Genomic DNA, 17,897 nt, shown 5'->3' on the forward strand with positions numbered 1-17,897 from the left:
TATGGCAATCTAACTGATGAATTTTTACTCTGAGCAGGCAGAAGTTAATAGAAGGCATGGAATTATTATGGTGTACATATGGACTGAGATGGGAAAATTTACTGTTTTGGACAACAGTTAAATTATGATTTGCAAGCTTATAATCAGATTAATGCATGTGCCAGAAGGGCATGGATAGACTTACCTAATAAAGGAGAAAAACCTCTAGATTTCAGTCAAATCCAACAGGGACCAGAGAATTGTTTGGGCTTGTGGTGAAGCCAGATTTAAAACTAGGTAGTCAGTGTAGTTAGGTAAATCGGGTCCAATATCATATCGAGTGAAATCTAAAATGGAGGCCACACTGGGAAACATAGGACAACTCATGGAAAGTGAATAAAATCCAGGAAAGGCCCTAGGCCAAAGTCCACCCCAAAGAAATGTTAATGGAACCCAGGAAACAGCCCCCAACAGATTTGGAGATAGCCCATCCCAAGAAGTGATAATGAAGTCCTTTCTACCCATATTACTTGTTTGGCCCACCTGTGTCTCACCCCTTGGGCCTTCCCACCTACATTCCATCACCAAAACTATAAAAAGGGGAGACAACTGCACTTCCACGGATTCCACCTCTTGGGTCCCCTTCTTCCTCCGGGAGAAGTCTTTTCTACTGTCCTTTAATAAACTTCTAATTTCTACTCTGACCTTGCCTCGGTGTGCTTTTCTGGTGTTATTCTTCAACATCGGAGAAGCAAGGACTCATCACCGGCCAACAGCGGTAACATATTGGACGCCCTAGACCGAGGTTCTACACTGAGGTAAGTGCACGCACCTCATGTCTGTTTAAGGTGCATCTTTCTCTCTTTCTTTCTGGAGGGAAGGTGGGCACCCGACGGCTACTTAAATGCAATTAGTGCAGCCGCCACTCTTCAAGACTCGGGTGAGAGGTTTCCCGGCCTGGGCAGCTCTCAATCACCTGTTCGGTACAGAGCAGGTATGTTGGGTTCTGCCAAAGCCACTTCCAACTTTTCTGTCTGGGCCCGGAGAGCAATTGGCATGAGTACACAGTGTCCCGAATCCCAATCTGCCTCGGATGCGTGGAGGTGGATGAAAGAGTTTGGAACAACTGCGGAATTCCGGTCTGGGCTACACTCAGACGTATTCCTAAGGTTCCTTTCTCTTGAGCCCCCTCCTGACAGCCCTCAGGGGTATCTAAGGTGATCGGTAGATGAATGGCACTGAGGGAAAGCCCCAATCACATTTGCCTCCGTATGGGCTACGCAACACTGCCAGCCCCGCATCCATTCCTCCTGGATGCTCCCCTTCCTTCGCAGGTCAGAAATGTGAGCAATTCAGGTTGCAGGACTGAGAAAGGCATGAGATAATTAGAAAAATCTGCCCAGGTTCCCTAGGGTGCATAGGTAACTTTCACTAGTCTGTTTTACCGCCCCAATGTTTAAAATGTGCTGTGTTCCTTTAGCTGCTAGAGAGGCATTTTTAGAATCAACTCCTCCGGTAATCTGCTACCTTACAACCAGTAGATATCCCTTAACCCTTAGGCGGTTCCTTTAGTCTACAGAGCAAAGGCAACAAAAGAGCACACGATTCTCTTTTGCAATGGGTTTTTAGTGGCCGGGAGGAAAGCAGTAAGGCCCTTAAGTCTGAATCCTCCCAGGGTCTCTGGTACAGGGCCAACTGAGACCCTAGCACTTTGCTAAAGGGGACCAGAAACCCCTTGGCAAAGCCAGGTGAGAGACAGGTTTTCTGGACCGTTTAGGAAGCCCAAGGTTAGGGAGACGTCCCTAAGGAGAACAGTTTTCTCCGGCGCAGCGTGGGCGCCTGAGTCCTGTTTTCTTCTCACTCAGACGGGAGCTTCTCTTTCTCCAATACGCCAGGTGCACCACTAGCCTGCGTATTGAAAAATTGGGATAGATTTGAACCTCAGCTGCTCAAGAACAAGCGCCTCATTTTCTTGGCCTGGCCTCAATACAAACTCTCTGATGGAGAAACCTGGCCACCAGAGGGAAATATCAATTTTAATACAATTTTACAGTCTGATAAAATTTACAAAAAAGGAAATGGTGTGAGTTGCCGTATGTTTAGATTTTCTTTGCTCTAAGGGAAAATCCTAAATTATGCCAACAGTGTAAAGTAGACTTACCTATGATGTCTGCCATGAAGAGAAAAAATCTTGGGGACTCACTGAGGAAAAACTCAGGAGGACCCACAAAATCTCCATCTGCTGGCCTCCCTGCGTCTGCCCCAACAGGCAAACCAAATATATTACCTCTACAGGAAAATTTGGGCCGATCAAAGTACATACCCCCTTCCCCCTTCAAGACCTAAGGCAGATAGAAACTGACTCTACTGGAAGGTTAGGAGATATGCAGATTGCCTGGGATCGGATCTATCCAAAGGAGCTAATCCGGTAAGTAAAAGGAGAGACTGAGGGGCTCCCAGCAGCTGCCAAAGCCATTTCGCTTTGGGGAACCTCCTCATTTCTTCCCTGCACTGTAAGGATTGCTCCATCTCTGTCTACTTAAAAAGAAGGGACACTGAATGCAGTAAGTCAGTCACACTGAGACCCTTGATTTTACACTTCTGGTTGCCCCTAGGTGAGAACATCTGGTCCACTCGCAGGAAAATCTATGGTGCCACTGATGTAGAAGTCATAATTAAATGAGAGTTAAAAACCTGGAGAGATTTTTTCTTATCTGTTCTATTTTAAAGGTTATTATAGATTGTTTCTTGGGGGATAATCTAGGCTAAATGTGTATCTAAAAGATGATTTTCTTATTGTAACAATCTGGTATCTAAATGAGTTTGAAGCATTGCATAATCTTACAGTTAAAAGTTGGGGTTAGGTAATTGTTTAGTTTTTGATTTCAGATAATTCACGCCAGAGAACTTAAATACTTAGGATAGAAAATTAAAAGAACCCTACTTCCAAGTTGGCAAGTAACTCCCAATCATTTAGTTTTATTTTTTTCATCAATTTTTGAACTGGGTAGCCTGAAAAGATTTCACTAGGTGTACCAGTGCATTAACTTGGGCAAGGATAGTAAATTATGATATGGTATCTGTTCCCCTCAGTGTGTAAGATTTAGGAAATTGTGTTGAATTAAAAGGATCTTTGCCCCCTTTCCTTACAGCAGTAAGGAGTTCCCAAATTAGAGGGGGGAATGAAGCCAGATTTAAAATTAGGTAGTCAGTGTAGTTAGGTAAATTGGGTCTAATATCATATCGAGTGAAATCTAAAATGGAGGCCATGCTGGGAAACATAGGACAACTCCAGGAAAGGCCCTAGGCCAAAGTCCACCCCAAAGAAATGTTAATGGAACCCAAGAAACAGCCCCAGCAGATTTGGAGACAGCCCATCCCAAGAAGTGATAATGAAGTCCTTCCTGCCCAGATCACCCATGTCCCAACCCTTCCCCCTTATTCCATCACCAAAACTATAAAAAGGGGAGACAGCCGCACTTCCACGGATTCCACCTCTTGGGTCCCCTTCTTCCTCCGGGAGAAGTCTCTTCTGCTGTCCTTTAATAAACTTCTAATTTCTACTTTGACCTTGCCTCGGCGTGCTTTTCTGGTGTTATTCTTCAACATCAGAGAAGCAAGGACTCGTTACTGGCCAACAGTGGTAACAGTGGCACATTTATACCAAGCCACAGATTGCATGATCAGAGATTCGGAGGACTCTGAGGTATTAGTTAAACCTCTAGCTTTTTTTTAAAATATTTTTTTAGTTGTAGTTGGACACAATATCTTTATTTTGTTTTATGTGGTGCTGAGGATCGAACCCAGTGCCCCACACATGCCAGGCGAGCGAGCTACCACTTGAGCCACATCCCCAGCCCCAAACCTCCAGCTTTTGAAAATGCTAATAAAGTTTGCCAAGAAGTGATTCAGTTGCCTTGCTGATTATATCCACCTTTGTGCCAGTGTCAGGCAGGTACATCTGCAGGGATCAGCCATAGCCACCACATTAAAACAGGTTCTACGGACTCCATCAAAGGAGAGCCGTGATGGAAGGCAGGGTTTTAACTCTGGGAAAACAGGGCCAGAGATTGCAGGCTTTTGCCCAGTCAAAGAGATGTGCCAGGCTTCTGCCAGAGCCATCGGGCGGGGGGGGGGGGCAACCACTAGGCAAGGGAATGGCATGCCCAGCAGGTGGTCAACAGGCTACCTCCACTGATGCCAACACTCCACTGATGCTACCTCCCTGCCCACAGTGGGTGTAAGCTGCAGGTCGGGGTCCCTCCCTCTAGCCCAGACTCCTTATGTGCAGGCTCAACCTCACGGTTAATCTGTTCAGGAACCAGGAGTTTGGAGCTCCATCCAGCTTCAGAATTCCTACTGACTCCAGAGATGAGTCCACAGTTTGTTCCTACAGGAATTTATGGGCCACTGCTGCCAGATACAGTAGGTTTAATACTGGGAAGAAGCAATGTAACTCAAAAAGGAACTCAGTTATTACCAGTGTTCTTGATGTAAATTTTAGTGGGGAATTTAAGATTATAGTTCAAACAAATTCCATTACTCGGCTTTCTCTAAAAGATAAAATTGCACGATGATTTTCTTGCCTTGTTGTTCTGCAGGGAAAGATTCATCAGACAGACCTGGCAAATTCAGACTCCGGGTCCCTGGACAGAGCCTATTGGGCTCAATTTGTTAAGCAAGAGTTTCAGGTGGAAGATGACCAAAGTCTTATTGGAGGGTTCTTCTGCCCAGAGGAATCCAAGTCACCCTAAATAGCCACTCTAAATCTTAATATTTCAAATAATTAACAAATAAAACACAAACACTCAGAAATACATACAAAAATGAATATGGGTTGGGGGCTGTGGCTCAGCAGTAGAGCGCTTGCCTAACATGTGTGAGGTCCTGGGTTCGATCCTCAGCACCACATAAAAATAATTAAAATAAAGGTATGGTGTCCAACTACAACTAAAAAATAAATATTTTAAAAATGAATATATACAGAAGTGAAGCCCCTGATAGATCAAAATGGCTCTGGTGGTTTATTTAAGGGGGTACATCAAAGGCAGGGGTAAGGTCTCAGGGGTGGAGTCTGGCTTTGGGATGTCTTGCAGTCAGCAGGTTGATTGACATCTTGGCAGGTCACACCCATCTCAGGTGCTGAATGGGATTTTGGCAGAGCTTGAGGGGGAAGTTCACCTGCGTCAAGCTGTCAATCCCTGTGGGGAGGGCCCCAGGGAGTTCTCAGTGCCAGACTTCTCCCCTAGGAGGCTTCAATGTGTGACATAGTCCACACACAGCCCACAGACAGCTTGTGACCAGGAGCACCCTTTACAGGATCTTAGAATTAAGTATAAAAACTTTAAGGGCATAATAGATACAGGAGCAAATAAGGCCTTTGCATACGGCACCTGCTAGTCTAGAAGGAATGGACAGACCTGTCAGCGCTCAGTACCTCCAATGGGAAGGTAAGGGTGGCAAGAGAGGACTCTTAAAACCTTGTGTCCTTGTGACTTTACCAGTGAATGTTTGGGTTGAGATGTTCTGGATAGCCTAGGAGTATTTTATATATATATATATATGAACACAATACCTTTATTTTATTTGTTCATTTTTAGGTGGTGCTGGGGCTTGAACCCCGTGCCTCACACATGCTAGGCAAGCACTCTACTACTGAGTCACAACCCCAGACCCTAAGAGTATTATTAATAACTCCTAAATCTATGGTGTCACCTCAAATGCTTGATCAAATATCTATTTCCACTAAAGGATTAAAAGGAAATCAACAAGAAGGGTATTTACCTATAAATTAGTCTTCTCAACAAAGACAATTTAAATTATCTAATTCACCCAAACAAAATTCTTAATGGGGTAATTGGTTTCTTCCCTGGCCCAGAAAACAACAGAGAAAATTAATCAGCTGTCTGTTGATCTTGCTGGATTGACCAATGGCCCCTGACAGGTGAAAAACTCCAAGTAGCCAATATTTTAGTTCAAGAACAACTTCAAGCCAGTCATATTCAGCCTCATCTTAGTCCGGGGAATACTCCAATTTTTGTGGTTAAAAAAAAAAAAAGCTGGCCATGGGGCTGGGGCTGTGGCTCAGTGGTAGAGCACTTGCCTATGTGAGGCCCTGGGTTTGATCCTCAGCACCACATAAATAAATAAAGGCATTGTGTCCATCTATAACTTAATTTTTTAAAATCTGGTAAATGGAGATTATCATATGATTTTAGAGCAGTTAATCATATTATGGAATCCATGGGAGCCTTACATCCTGGACTTCCCCTCCTACAGCTATCCCTCTTGATTATCAATTAATACTAATAGATTTAAAAGATTTTTTCACTATACAGTTGCATCCAGATGATTGTAAGAGATTTGCTTTTAGCATCTCAGTTATAAATTTCAAAAAGCCAGTTAAAATATTTTGCTAGAAAGTGTTACCTCAAGGAATGACCAAAAGTCCAACATTGTGTCAAGACCTCATTGTGCAGGCTATAGCTCCCATATGTGGACAGTTCCTTGATGCATATATCATCTGTCCCAGGGATGACTTTCTTCTGGCTAGTTCAAGTGTGCTTTTGAAAATTTTTGCTCAATTAAAAACTTCACTTACTGCAATGGATTTATGCATAGCACATGAAAAGGTATGAAAGGCTTTTCCTTTCAATATTTAGGTAATTTAGTCAAAGAACACACAATGCATCCACAAAATCTACAAATAAGACTTGATGGTTTACATACTCTTAATGATTGTCAAAAGTTTCTAGGTGTGGGCTGGGGATGTGGCTCAAGTGGTAGCGTGCTCGCCTGGCATGCGTGCTGCCCGGGTTCGATCCTCAGCACCACATACAAACAAAGATGTTGTGTCCTCCGAAAACTAAAAAGTAAATATTAAAAAAATTCTCTCTCTCTCTCTCTCTCTCTCTCTCTCTCTCTCTCTCTCTCTCTCTCTCTCTCTCTTTAAAAAAAAAGTTAGCCTTGTTTGCCTCAAGTCTGAACACTCAACCCCACTCAAGGCTGAACACCTGACCCCCATCCATCTGGTGCAACAGAAACCCACATCTAGCCCCTGGCCAGTCTGCCTGAAGGCACAAGATGACACCCTTAGCAACTATTGTATGATCCAGTCACTGTACACCAACAAGGCAGCTGACAGACCCAGAGACCCCATTAGATCCTAGCTATAAATACTCTCTCCTCCAGGGACCCCCTCCTGCTCTCCCTCCCTCTTGTCCCCCCGCCTCTCTCCTTTCCCTGTTCAGACACACCACAATGCCACAATAGAGATCTCTTGGTCACTCTGTGCCAGTGTCGCCTTCCTTTCAGGCTGCAACCAGGTTTAAAACTGAGCACTGCAGATTGGAGTTCTTTTTTTTTTTTAAGAGAGAGTGAGAGAGGAGAGAGAGAGAGAATTTTAATATTTACTTTTTAGTTCTCGGCGGACACAACATCTTTGTATGTGGTACTGAGGATCGAACCCGGGCCGCACGCATGCCAGGCGAGCGCGCTACCGCTTGAGCCACAGCCCCAGCCTGGAGTTCTTTATTTCAAGTTTTACAGGGAGATCCTTCTCCATCTTCTGCTCATCAGCTTATAGCAGAAGCAAGGAGGGCCTTAACAAAAGTTGAATCTGCCATTAAGACAGCACGTCTTGGGCTGGAGATGTGGCTCAGCGGTAGCGCGCTCGCCTGGCATGCGTGCGGCCCGGGTTCGATCCTCAGCACCACATACCAACAAAGATGTTGTGTCTGCCGAGAACTAAAAAATAAATATTAAAAAAAATTCTCTCTCTCTCTCCTCTCTCACTCTCTCTTTAAAAAAAAAAAAAAGACAGCACGTCTTACTAGAATCAATTCACAAGAGCCTGTATATTTATTAACATTTTCAACTGTTCATACCCCCATGGGAACAATATGGCAATCATTGGGAATTGTTGAATGGCTTCACATATCTTATTCTCCTCAAAAGTCATTTACTCCATTTCCTGATTTTATATATCAGCTAGTTATTAAACAAAGAACACAAGTTTTACAGTTAGTTGGTTCAAAACCAAATATTATTGTTATCTTTTCTATTCAACAGCATAGTTGGCTTTGGCAATCTTCCAATACTTGGCAAATAGCTTTTGCTGATTTTCCTGGTTAAATAGAAAGCCATTACCCTCATGATAAACTTATTCAGTTTGCTCTTGTAACTACATTAATTTTTCTCCCTGGGTCAACCCATAGTTGGAGCACTAACGTATTTACTGATGGATCAAGTTCAGGATAAGCAGGTTTTATATCCATGCTCATATGGAGATAATACAGATATAATATACTTCGGCACCATGAACAGAATTTCTGGCTCTCATTTGTGCTTTAATTCATTTTGCTAATGAGCCAATCAATATTTTTTTTCCTTTTTAAAATTTTTTTTTCAATCAATATTTATTCCCATAGTTTATATGCAGTTGGAATTATGAAAAATATTGAAACATTGAATATTGGAAACACACCATCACAAGAGTTATTTGTTTCATACTTTACAAAATTCAGTTCAAATGTGTCACCATCCATGTTTCATAGGCCATACATGAGCACGATCTCACCTTCCAGGTCTTTGGTATCAGGTGATGATAAAACTGATAAACTTGTTGCTGTTGGTCAACAAATATCTTTATATCATTGTTCACAAGCCTCACATTATTTACATCATCAGAACGCTTCTGGTTTACATTAAAAAAATTCAATATTACTAGGGAAAAGCTCGTAAAATTGTCCATCATTGTCCACAATGTGTTATCCATATTCCATCTTCATCGACTGGGGTTGATCCCAGGGTTTATGACCACAGCAGTTATGGAAAATGGATGTGACTCACTTCCCTCAGTTTGGCAGACATTGTTATGTTCAAGATATCATTGATACTTATTCTCCATTTATTTTTTCCACTGCCCATGTTAAAAAAAATACTCAACATGTCATTTCTCCTTGGCATGGCGGACCTGCTTTGAAGCATTGGATGCCCTTCACAGGTTATTATTATTGCTATGCCAAATACTCATTATCAGATTTAAACTGATAACACTCCCGCTCACACTAGTTCTTCTTTTCAGCAGTTCTGTTATCCATTTAGCATTGATCATAAAACAGGTGTTCCTTATCATCCTCAAGGTCCAGCCATGGTAGAGCAAGCTCATTTATCTATTAACCTGAAATTACAAAAACAAGAGGGGGGAAGTAAGACCCTACAAAATCACCTTAATCATGCTTTGTTTGTTTTAATTTTTTAAAATTGTGACTCTGAAGGTCACACTGCAGCCAGGAGACACATGTCTTCCACTGCAACAGTCCCGTGGGCCACGTTTGGTGGAAAGATCTACAGACAGGACACAGGAGAGGTCCAGACTCAGTCGTAATGTGGGGTGGAGGTCATGCTGGTGTTCCCGGAAGGCCGCTTTTGTCCTATTTGGGTACCCAAATGTGCCATCAGACCTGGAGGACCTAGAACCAAGGTTCAAACGACTAAAGATCAATCCAGAGATGTCAGGAAGAGGAAGCTAGAAATGAGGAAAAGGATGAAGAGGGCCAAGAGAGACTGCATCTCCAAACTGCCATCATGGAACCGACTGAGGAATCTGATGCAACAGGCTCATCAGGTGGTTCCACCCCAGGAAGGACTAAGCCTCCAGCCACAGTGTTGGTGGCCCTGTGGCTCTGTCGAGCTGCCAGTAAGTGGGTCCATGGAGAAACCGATGGGACCTGTTTTCCACATCTACCTTTAGACGCCCAGCTGCGTGGGCTGGGATCTGCCTCAGTACTTACTCACTTGCCAGGTGGTCTGCAGATACCCATATTACACCCGTCCATGTGACTGAATTTAATTATACTGGTGACAGTGTACAACTGCCTGTATGTGGGCATGATCGGCATGCCGGCTGTTGAAGGGTATCGTTCGAGAGAAAGACAATACATGGGGGACCTAGACCAGCCAATTGTACTGAGGCCCGAGGACTCAAGACTATATGTCTGAACAGTTATTAAAATGGGACTTTCTCATAACAAGCCAGTCATTTCCAGAACTTCCACCAATATCTTACTGTCCTAATCATTCTGCAATGATTTGACCCCAAAGGTGCCAATTCATGTGGCAGTGTAACTCCATAAGATCCAAGTTATTATTATGGCTATGCCAAATACCCATTAGATGATTTTTTAATCTTTTCCCAATCACACTGAGAAGTATTATATTTGGCCGCAGTAACATAGACACCTTTCCTAAATGGATGGAACAGGCAAATGTCTTGTCAGTATAACATAAAGCTTTATAGAAATAGTGGATATATTTTAGACTGGCTTCCAAGAATTCACATAAGACAATTACATAAGGGTGCCATGGCCACTGGAGGTTTTGTTGGTAATATTCTAACCTTCAGCAAAGGTGGTATCCAAAAAGACCTTTGGTGCTTAGTTGCAGTCTCGGACGTTCTACATTATACAGATAGCTCTATGCCTAACGTTGTAGGCAGGAATTGCAAAGAGGGTTCCTGCTTTGGCCTGCAGGGCTGTGTTCAATCTCCTTGTGCTTTAATTACTGGAAATGTAAAAGTTAAGAAAAGGGATGATGAATATCTTGTGTAAAAGGGATGTAAATATCTTGTAGCCTGTAAAAATGCAATCTAATCGCATCACTAGATTTAACAGAGGGAGAGGAATGTCAGTCCTTTACCAACCCTCTTTGTCTTACTACAAGCTGACGTTCAGAACCATGGTATTCCCGTGCTGGTGGTCAGGGTTTACAGCAGAGGCATGCTCAGTAAACCAGACCTAAGCAGTCTGGTCTTGGTCTCATAATTCTTGGAGTGGATGCTTTAATTTCATTCACTGCTTCTATGGTTACAACATCAGTAGCTATATCTCTAAACATTCAACAGGCAAATTTTCTTAATAATTTGGCTCAAAGTATTTCCAAAGCCGTCAATAATCAGATAAACATTGATGAAAAGTTGAATGCTCTAGAAGATATGGTCATAAATATTGGCGATGAGCTTTCCACTCTCAAGTGTAAGGCTTAAAAGCCATGCTGAGTATAAATACATCTGTTACTGCGGCCAAGTATCATGCTTCCCTTTGGGATGGGGAATTGATTAAAAATCATCTAATGGGTATGTGGCAGAGCAGTAATAATAGCCTGGATCTTATAGAGTTACCTTGCCACACCCAGGATCTTCAAAAAGCAAAATCTACCTTATGGATCCTTCCTCTCTAGCTGATGAAATACTTCAAGAATTGAAAGGCTTCAATCCTGGAAACAGGCAGAAACACTCTGCAGGTATATTATTGGAATGAAATGTTTGCTACTAGTCTCTTTTGTATTATGATAATAGGTTGTCACACCCCCAAAACAAGAATCCAGGAATTTGAAGTAACTTGAAATAAGGGCTCATCATTGACATTTTCAAAGTGAAAAGGGGGACTATGTGGGAAGCCATCCATGGAAAACGGGAGGACCTTCTCTGGCATGGAAGCCAGGGAGGGAGAGGCCTGGCACGGGGAACATTCTGTGGCCCTCCCACAGTAATAGGTCACCCATTGATGTGACCTTGTCCTCTGCCCTGCTAGGACGGTTCCTCCTAGTGGTTCTGGAGAAGCTCGATCCGTCTGGTCAGCTTGACTCTTCTGCCCCTGCTTTTGAAACCACTCTCGGTGTTCTGTGTTCTTTTCACCATTTTATCTCTCTTAGCTTTTATTCCCAGTGAGCCCATCCCCCCGAGGGAACCCGGTGCCCACCACCGTGCGGGACAGGACTGGGAGCTGCTGGCCACGTTCCCCTCCCCAGCTCTGTGTCTGCGCTGGGCGCTGGGGCTCTGGAGCACTGTTTGGAACAGAGATGTGACCCCAGCTCGGCTGCTTGGCACCATCTGTGCAGCCCTGGACTGTGGGGGGTGGGGACTTCCCTTGGGACTTTTCAGAGAAGGTGACACGCGTGGCGTTATGGAAGTCAGAGGTGAGGAACTCTTCTCAGGCCCTCTGCCTTTTGTCTTCCTCCCTGAGTGCCCAACGCTGCCCATGGATGGGCCATGGGTAGAAGCCTGTGCACATAGAACCACCCAGAGTTCTCTTACAGGCACTGAACCCCAGGATACTCTGCACCTGAGCCACACCCCCGGCCCTTTGTGGGCTTGTTTGTTTGAGACAGAACCTTCTTGCTAAATTTCTGAGGCTGGCCTGGGGCTTTAGATCCTTCTCATCAGCCTCCTGGCCTGCTGGGATCACAGGCATGCCCACATGACTGGCTGGCAGTACATAGGACCTTTTAGTCTCCCAGGAAGGGTGGCCACCATGCCCTCCACTCTGCACGACAGAAAGGTGGAGGTCTTTCCATTTGTCACAATGTGGGCAGTGTGTGGGGCAGGACAGACACACTCCAGCCACACGGCCACTCTCACAGACTCCACCACCAGTCGGTCTGGAGTACAACGCAGCACTACACAGGGTTTGAGGAGGACACTGGGCATCCTTGTGGACTGGAAGGAGACTTTCAACATAAGCGAGAGCCAAGAGCCACCTCATAGGGAAGCAACGTGACGCTTCCTGGGGAAACGCGCTTCTTCCTGGCGATGGCTTCCTTTCTTGATTTGTTGTTGTTGTTGTTGTTGTGGGATTGAGCCCAGGGGTGCTTTGCCATGAGCCACATTTTGAGCCCTTTTTATGTTTTACTTTGTGGGCTGCTGAGACTGACCTTTACTTGCCATCTTCCTGCTTCAGCCTCTCATGTTGGGATTCCAGGCCTCTGGCATCACAACAACTTATTTTTTATTTTGAGAGAGGGTCTTGCTAAGTTGCCATCCTCCTGCCTCCGTCTCCAGAGTCACTGGGACCACAGGTGTGTGCCGATGGCTGAGTTGGTTTCTTAAATATGACATCAAAGGCCCAAGCAACCAAAACAGGTAAGTCAGACCCATCCAAGTCAGACTTTTTGAGAAGTCACAACTCCAGAGAAGGCGTAGGGGCTTGTGTTACAGTGTTATCATGATCTTATTTCTGCTCACCTACAAGACCTTTGTCACACACACACTCACAAGTTCAGGACTCTTGTACAGCACAGGATACTCTCAAGAGAGGAGAAAGAGAAGCTATAGGAGAAAGTGTTGCAAATCATTTCTCTGACAAAGGTTTAAGATCCAGAATATCTAAGAAACTCCTATGACTTCACAACATAAAACCCGAATTTGAAATGGGTGAAGAAGTTTGATAGACATTTCTCTGAAGAAAATAAACAAATGGCCAACAAGTACCCCAGATGCTCAGTACCTCTGATCACCAGAGGGAGGAGCACACTCGCGTGGTGGGCCCTGGGCGCCACCTTCCCTACAGCAGCCAGCAGGCACCACCTGGTCTCCTGAGGGTGGCTGCCACCAAAGGAGCAGCCTCTGCCAGTCACAGAGCTCTGGGCCCCTGGAAAACAGTCCTCAGAACCGGAGAAACGGGATCACCACGGGACCCGGCCACTCTGGCCCTGGGGGTGTGTGCAACAGTGACCACAGGATCTCAGACACTTGTGCACTGTGGTCACGCAGCCGTGAGACAGAAGCACCCAGATATCCACCCACCGGCGAGGGAGAAACCACGTGGACTCCATCAGCATTCAGAACCAGACTGAGAGAATTAAATTACTTCTGGTTTCTTTACAGGGATTGAAATGAAGTGCGAAATCAAACAGTGTTTCCTCCTAGTTACAAGCACCAAGAAAGCCACACGAATTGCTGCCATTTCCACCTGCCAATTCTGAAACATCTGTTTCTTTAATTGAAGTGTCTCAACACCTCGGCCGTTTTTCTTTTGAGCTATGAAAGAAACTCTCATCTTGACTCTCCCCAGGTTTAGGACAAGTGCTCAGGGATGTGATGTTAAAAGTCACAACAGGGGCTGATGGCAGCGGCCGGCGCTGTGGCGGCGCGGTCCCAAAAGGGTAGTCCCGCGAAGGGTGTCTTGGTCCCGTCAGCACTGGGGACCCGGGGCATTGGGATGCTGTCTATGAGAGAGCTGCAGACTTTCCAAGATCGTGGAGATACAGGGGAAATCTGGTTTGGGGAAGAGAGTATGAATCGACTGATAAAGTGGATGCAGAAACACAAGATTCCCCTGGATGTTCAGTGCTTGATATTGGGACTGGAAATGGTGTTTTCCTGGTTGAACTTGCAAAATTTGGTCTTTCTAATATTACTGGAATTGATGATTCTCCTTCTGCAATCCAGCTTTCTGGAAATATTATAAAGAAGGGTTATCTAACATGAACTGGAAGGTAGAAGACTGTTTGAATCTTTCCACAAAGCTGTCTGGATTTCATATTTGTATTGATCAAGGAACTTTTGATGCCATCAGCCTTGATCCTGACAATGCAGTTGAGAAGAGGAAGCAGTATGTGAAATCTCTCTCCGGGGGGTTAAGAGTAGAAGGTTTTTTCCTAATAACTCCATGTAATTGGACCAAGGAAGAGTTGCTAAGTGAATTCAGTGAAGGATATAAAATTTTTGAAGAGCTGCTGACACCCAGGTTCAGTTTTGGAAGCAGATCTGGAAACAGTGTAGCAGCATTGGTCTTGCACAAATCCTGAGACTTCTCCTAGGACAATTTCAGGTAGCTTTTTTAAAGAAGCTACACAGCATAGTTAAAAAAAAAAAATAAAAAGGGAATCATGAGCATGTAGGCAACCAACAGTAATCTAAAATATTTTGTATTTGAAATGTAAATATTTTTCTTTTTGATTTAAAAAAATCCCCTGTAACTCTAAACAGTTAAAAACTTAAAAGAAGTAAATAAATTTACAAAAAAAAAAAAAAAAGTGATCACAGTGGCTGGAAACAGCCTTCGACCAGGAGGTGGCAGTTTGACATCATATTAGGTCACGCACCGTGAGCCACAGACACTGTGCCGTCTGTCGGTGCTGGGTTGGTGACCATGAGCCCTCCGCCTTGGTTCTGCCATCTATAAATGGAACTAACTTCTTCATGTCTAGATAGCATGATTTTCAGCATTATATAAAATATCGTAAGTGCAACATAAACACTTTATGTAAGAATAAAAAGGAGGGGATTCTGACCCAGGCGACGACATGGGTGGACCTGGAGGGCGCTATGCTGAGTGAGATATGCCAGGCACAGAAGGGCTCCACTGTGCAAGGCCCTGTGGAGTCAGGGTAGAGTACTGGGTGCCAGGGCTGAGGAGTGGGGCACAAATTCAGTGTGGCAGGATGGATGGTTGGGTGATCTGTTGCACAAGAGTGTCAAAGTCCTTATGTTATTAAACTGTATACCTAAAAATGGTCGGGGTGGTAAAGTTCATGTTATATGTATTTCACCCGTTAAAATTACATTGAAGGGGGGCTGGGGTGGTGACTCAGGGGTAGAGAGCTCACCTAGCATATGTGAGGCTCTGGGATCGATCCTCAGCACCACATAAAATAATAATGATAGTAATAATAATAATAATAGTATTTTAAAACACTTTAAAAAATTCCATTGAAGGACTGGCGGTACAGCTCAGTGGCAGAGCACTGACCTCGCATGCTCAGGGCCCTAGGTTAAACCCCAACACTGCAAAAAAAAGAGTCAGTTAACTTGAAGCTGGGCACAATGGTGCACACCTGTAATCCCAGCAGCTTGGGAGGCTGAGACAGGAGAATTGCAAATTCAAAGTCAGCCTCAGCAACTTAGTGAGACAATAGGCAACTCAGTAAGACCCTATCTATAAACAAAAACTAAAAAGGACTGGGATGTGGCTCAGTGGGTAAGCGCTCCCGGGTTAATCCCCAGCACAATTTAAAAATGATAATAATGAAGCTCTGGACCGTGCTACCATAGGGATGGCTGGGGGACAGTACATACGTGAAATTAGACAGACACCAAGAGCAAGTATCGGGTGACCCCTGTGTAGAGCACACAGAGTGGGCAGACTTGGAGACAGGAAGTAGTTGGAAATCGCCAGGGCCCGGGCGGCTGGCGGGCTCCTGACGGGCACAGAACTGCGGTTTGGCGTGATGAGAAAGCTCTGTAGGTCACGGAGCTGGTCGGCACAACATCATTAACTTACTTGTGCTGCTGAGTTAAAGTGGTTAAAATGGTAGATTTCACATTTATATTTCACATATAAACTATTATATACTTTACTGCAACAAAAAGAAAAAAAAGCAGTTATAAATTGGATGTTATTAACATTTAGACTTTTGTCGTGAGAATGACTTGGTGAAGAGAATGGGGGTGGCGTGTCCACCACCTGAGTCCCGCCAGGCACAGAGACCACGCCTGCAGTCACAGCCACTCGGGCGGCGGAGGCAGGAGTTCCAGCAGAGACCCCGTCTCCAACAGGTGGAGCAGGCTGGGCTGCAGCTCCAAGGTAGCTCCCTGGTTCCATCCCCAGTTCAAAAAAGCAAGAGGAGACACGAAACCACACCCAAATGGAATCATTAAAACAGGAAACGAAGCAAGGCTCTGGGGCAGCAGGCACGGGCAAGTGCATTCTCCAGAGAAACAGAACGCGTAGGACCCAGCTGCCCTGTGTCCGGAAGAGGAGCGCCGTCCTCCGGTGAGAGCCTTGTCCACCCAGCTCTCAGCACGGTGTGTGGGCCACAGCAGTTCTAGTTTACCCTCGTGCAATTGTGAAGCCTAGCAGTCAGCTGGACAGGGAGACCAAGTGCATGAGGACCCAGGAAGCCCTACTGGGGTCTTGGAATGACCCAGGTCGCTTGCGGCAGAAGCGCCTGGTCAGGCCAAGGCACCGGGGCGTAGATATCACAGCAGGTACTTAGACAAGCTGGCCTGCCCCAGTGTCACCGGGAGACAGTGTCACAGAACCACGTCATACCTGTGGTCTCATTGACCAAAACCTTGTCCTGCGGCATGTGAGGGTACAGAGCAGGGAGGGGAGAGAGGACACGGACCCCAGAACTCTACTCACGTGGCCGGGAGCCCCAAGACCCGTGACATCACCTGCACGCGGAGCCTCAGGAGCCAGTGGGTCAAGTCAGTTCAAGTTGGAAGCCCAAGAACTAGCCACACAGATATCTCAGGCAGGGAAATGGACATCCCAGTCCACACAGAACATCTCCTCCCTCTGCCTTCTGGTTCTGTGCTAGCCCTTAAAGGAGGGACGGTGCCGCATGCATGGTGAGGGGTCAGCTCAACGCTGTCAGATGCTCTTCTGCTCCAGGACCCTGCCAGCAGACACAGCAGTGCCTGTTCAGGGTGACCCTTGGCCCAGCAAAATGGACACAGAATCAGCCATCGCCCCCAGGATATGGGGACCAGACCTCATGGGCAAGTGGGAGTCCCCTGGGACAGCTCCAGGGCTGGTCACTCAGGGTGGGGGCACAGTACTGAAGTTCGTCATCATGAATGGAGGGAAAGCAAAGCAGTGTGCCCACTTCCTAGAATGTCACCTGTGAACCTGGTGCCGGGGCACACACCTAAACCCCTGCTGGACCAGGAGATGGAGGCAGGAGGATCATGAGTTCAAGACCAACCTGGGTAACATGGTGAAACCATCTAAAAAAAGATCCCTCTGCAGGTCCATGTTCCCACTTGGGCCTCCACGAGAACTCACCTTCACACAAGAACTGTGGTGAGGACCTGGAGCAGGTTAGGTGTCGACCTTCCCCTGTGGATGGCCGCAGAAGGCCCTGCTGACCTGAATTGTCGCGTTCCTTACGACACAAACACCCAGGGTCACTCCAGGGGTCTGGGCCACGTGAAGTGACCACACAAGAGACAGAGAGACTTTTTTCTTGGGGGTCCTGTGATGGCTCCTCTGACCTCAAGATCCACAGGAAGGGGACAGCATGCAGTACTGACCCTTTTATTGGGGAGAAGCCATTCAAATGAGGCGAGGGGTCAGGTTTCAGGGGGTTGAATCTAGCTTCCTGATGTCCACTGTCAGCAGGTCGACTGACAT

At 45.6% G+C, this 17,897-nt stretch overlaps 1 pseudogene; it reads left to right on the forward strand.

The window, feature by feature from the left end:
* The window catches only part of LOC113201173 (EEF1A lysine methyltransferase 2 pseudogene), a 27,401-nt pseudogene extending 12,836 nt beyond the window's left edge, over nucleotides 1–14,565 (forward strand).
* The last annotated feature ends 3,332 nt before the right edge of the window (nucleotides 14,566–17,897 follow it).

This window comes from Urocitellus parryii, chromosome 1, assembly GCF_045843805.1.
Source record: "Urocitellus parryii isolate mUroPar1 chromosome 1, mUroPar1.hap1, whole genome shotgun sequence".
Lineage (NCBI taxonomy): Eukaryota > Metazoa > Chordata > Mammalia > Rodentia > Sciuridae > Urocitellus > Urocitellus parryii.